General features: G+C 37.6%; 1 pseudogene; it reads left to right on the top strand.

The window, feature by feature from the left end:
* Nucleotides 1-811: 811 nt before the first annotated feature.
* On the top strand, nucleotides 812-1,947 carry LOC100723465 (heparan-alpha-glucosaminide N-acetyltransferase-like; annotated as a pseudogene).
* Nucleotides 1,948-4,497: the final 2,550 nt, after the last annotated feature.

The following is a 4,497-nucleotide window of genomic DNA, read 5'->3' as shown; positions in this document are numbered from 1 at the left end:
TAAATCTTAAAAGCAGCCAATATGTTCATCAACATATGAATGATTTATACACAATGGAATATTGCTCTGCCATAAAGAAGAATAATGTAGAGCCATTTGTAGGAAAATGGATGCACCATGAGATAGTAATGTTAAGTGAAATAAATTAGTATGCAAGCTTAACTGTTGTATGGTTTCTCTTACAGGAGAAACTCAAAGCATAAATAAATTTAAGAGCAAAATAGAGCAGAGTACAGGGCATAGCCTGGGCACTGACTTGCCTAGATGCTGGCTGCTGTAGTGCTAGGCAGTGTGCTGCAATCCCCTAGTGGCTCCAGAAACCAGATTTAGACCCTCCAAAAAAAGGTAGGTAGAGCTTTGGATAGATCAAGATTTGCTACTCATAAGGAGCTACTAGCAACACACTTGACAGTCTACTGGAAACCCAAATTAATAAATTGGAAGAGAAGAAAGTTTGCAGTCTGGAATACAGATTTGGAGAGTTTGGAAACTGTTCTCGCTTGGACACCCACAATGGAGTCAATGAGATTGCCTGTGACATAGTTATTAATAAGAATTCAGTTGACAGTAACTTCCTGCAAGTGTAATATTCTTTTTTGGTCTAGTGCTCACCATTACAATATTCTTCCTAAGGCTTTTATTGAGTTTGGAAGACTACTAATTGGATTTATAAGGTAATAAATTCTCAAGAAACTGATTGTCTCATTAGTTCTGAGCTGGTATCCCTGAGTTGAGCAAACCCGTTCACTGGTGATCTCAACTGGAAACCTGGTGTCTGTCTACCTCATGGCACCACCTCCACTGCCTGGACATGTTGAGAGGACTAGCTATCACTCTAATTGTCTTCATTAATTATGGAGTAGGAAAATACTGGTACTTCAAACATTCTAGCTCAAATAGAGTAACAGTGACTGACCTTGGTTTCTCATGGTTTGTATTTATTATGGAATCTTCAGTTTTTCTATCAATGACTTTTATATGTCAACAAATATGTTCAAAATCCAAATTACTGAGGAAATTACTTGGAGAAGTTTACTTTTAATATCTGTAGAAATTGCCTTGTGAATTGTCATTGTTGGGATATGGTGTGAATTCCTTGCATTTTTCAGTGGTTGAGAGTGACTTACTGTGTAGTTGCTGTGTTGGAGCTCCTATTTGTTAAACCCATGCTTGAAAATTGAGTCTCAGAGGGAAGCTGCCCTTCTCTTCAAGACATCACTTCCAACTGGTTCCAGCGGTTCCTCATTCTAATGCTGAGACACATTTGGCTGGGATTCACATGCTTACTACCAGTTTCTGGCTGCCCTACTAGGCACCATACCCCTGGTGGTATTGCAGACATGGGGCAACATATAAACTACTAGCAGAGCTGCAGGCTACACTGACCACCTGCTCCTACGAGTTGATCACCTGTGCCAGAATCCTCCTTTGGTTCTATATTACACCAAGGTGGCCTATGATCCAGAAAGAATCAGAGACCACCAACTCTATTGTGATGGCATTTTGGGGAGTTTAGGCAGGTAAAATTGTTGTATTACAAGGGTCAGACCAAAGGCATCCTTATAAGACACACTGCTTGTTGTTATATTCTAGGGCTTAGTTTTGTTACTTTGATAAAAATTTCTGAAAATGAAGGTCTTGTTCCAGTAAAGAAAGTCTCTAGCCCATTTTCTAGGTCACCACACTGAGTGCTTTTGATTTCTTCATCCTGCTAGTCCTGTACCTGGTTATTGATATCAGGGGACCACATTCTTCTATCTTGGTATGAATTCTCTTCTGGTGTATGGTAGCCACGAAGCATTTGGGAAATATTTTCCCATTCAGTGGAAGCTGGAGGAGGGCTGGGATTTAGCTCAGTGGTGTAAGCGCCTGCCTGGCAAGCTGAAGTCAAAAGTTCAATCCCCGGCACAAAAAAAAAAAAAAAAAAAAAAAAAAAAAAAAAATTGATACAGTGGAAGCTGGAGGATTACTAATTACACAAAAAACATCTAACAGCATATAGTCAGCACTATTCTCTGGGTTCTCATTATCTATACTTTTTACAAAAGGAAGTCTTTGGGGGGGTATATAATAGCTACTGCAAAAATGTATTGTTGGAAGGGTCTAGTAGGCCTGGTGGAAGTATTGAAAGTCTTTATATTTTTTTGAAACAGTCTTTAGTAAAAGTACTTATCAGTAATAAAATTGATTGTTTGTGCATTCCCAGATGTACTTAAGTACATCCTTCCCAAACATGCTGATAGATTCAAGTCAGCTTGTGACATGGTTCACTGGGTCTTTTGCTGTATATGTGTGAATTATATATTTGGAATCTGACGGCTTTTTCCTCATCTTCTACAAAAATGGATGTATTTGGAGGTTCATTCCAAGATAATCACTCTTAACTTTCCTAAAGGGATACTGGGGAAACATTGCATCTGTGATAGATAAAATAATCTAATGTCTGAGGGTTGAACACTTGCCTCACAGACTCAAGACCTTGATCTCTAGTAGATCTCTAGCACTGCAAACACAAAACAGACAAATAACTCCCACAAAGAGTGAAATAAAAGACAGCTAATAGGTAACAGGGTGTTCAATCTTTTGCAAATGAGAAGGGGACAAAAAGATGGAGGAAGAAGGAAAGTGAAAAGGATTAATAAAAAGAGTTAAGATATATTATGTCCATGTACCAACACCCCACAAAAAAATGTATTACAAATGAGTACTAATACAAGTTTAAAATAAGTAAATTAAACTTTACCATAGGTATATAGGCAAAACATAATATGTTCAGAGTTTACTACTATCTATGACTTCAAGCATCCACTGTCAGCACTTTGGTATATCTCCTGCAGATAAGAAGGAACTACCACAGAGTTAAAATTTAAGATTTTTGCCAATATGATAAATAGCTAATGTTTCACCATATTTTTAACTTTCAATGTTTTTCTGTGAAAGTACAGACATAACTTTTAAAAAATACAGCTCTTGAATTGAATACATATAATTTTATAAATCTCTGCAAATGTTCTTTTTTTTTTTTTTTTTTTTTTAACTGGGGAAGACTTGTTTATAAACTAGGATCAGCGCAGGCGCACACATGTGTTTGGTGAACAGACAGACCGGAACCCTGAAACCCAGGACAGCCTGGCCCAGGCATGCAGGGCACACACTCTTTTGGAGGTCAGAGTAATCAGTGAAACCAGCAATGTAGAAATGTCTGAAGCAGCAGCGAGGAGCTGGCAGTGGGCTCTGGAGATCTCCACCAACAGAAGACCAGTCCCAGTCCCACATTCAGAGGCCAACATCAGCTCCATACTCAGGACATTTCTGAGATCTAACATGGACACTATCACAGAACTGTAAACCAGAGATATTTTACTACTTCTGTTTTTCATTGTTTATATGATTGACTATCCCTTTCCTATATGGTTGGATGTCATCTTGTTTTGTTTTGTATTTTGTAGTTATTTCTGTTGTGGGGCTTTTTTTCCTCTGTCTTTTCCCAGGTCTCCCTTTTTTCTTTCTTTTTCTTTTTGTTATTTTTTCCCTTCTTTTTTTCACTGTTTAGGTTTCTTACCTTTCTTTTTCATTTTCTTCTACTGATCCTCTCTGTCCCTTCATTAAACTGCTTCTTGAATTTAATGTTTCAAGTGAGTAAACATTTTCTCTTCCCTTTCAGATTACTCCTTTGCATTCTATTTCAGTCTCATCCTCCAGTTTCCCAAAACTTGAGTGATCATCCTTTGACCTTCATCCTTGATTCTACTGTATTTGACCTCAATCATCACTTTATCCTGTCCCCTACCCATCTTAACACCCTCATCTTCAACAGAGGGATAAAATCATTCCACTAAAGGGAAACTCATTGCATATAAGTACATCATATATGTTTGATTTTGTTATGCAGCTTTAGAGTTTGCTCCTGTGGTTGGGGGTAGCAGGTTAATGGTTATCATAGTTTGTCAGTAGTTAAGTTGTACTTGAAACTATTATTATTATTAACTGTACTACTTTAGTCAGGATATCATATATGTTATAATCCATTTTTCTCCCCTGTATGATAACATTGTATGGGGTCATAACCATCACCACAGCCCAGTACCAAAGGACTGGGTGCTGAGCCAAATAATAACTTTGCATTCTTTACAAATTGGGAAAGTAGTTTCTTGGGGTAGCTATAAAGACCTACCTACATCTACAGGACATTCCTGAAAAACAGGATATCTCCTAAAGAAGCCTTTATACTAGTGATAAAGCAATTGGAAGAAATTGACAAGCATCAACATAGAAAACAAAACAAAATAAAATATAGAAAATGACAAGACACACAAGCCAGATGCAATCCCAGACCCTCAGCTGTTCCAGGACAAGCCCAGAACACAATGAGATAGATGAAACTGGAAGTCAAACACTGGAAATTTCTGAAATGATAGCAACAGAGATGAAAAAACAAGTGGAAAAAGGTACAAAAAGAAATAGTGCTTAAAATCACAGATATTAGAGAAGGCAGAT

Source organism: Cavia porcellus, unplaced genomic scaffold, assembly GCF_034190915.1.
Source record: "Cavia porcellus strain 051 isolate PalLab524CR breed Dunkin Hartley unplaced genomic scaffold, mCavPor4.1 scaffold_1, whole genome shotgun sequence".
Classification (NCBI taxonomy): domain Eukaryota; kingdom Metazoa; phylum Chordata; class Mammalia; order Rodentia; family Caviidae; genus Cavia; species Cavia porcellus.
This window is presented reverse-complemented; position numbering and strand designations above follow the sequence as displayed.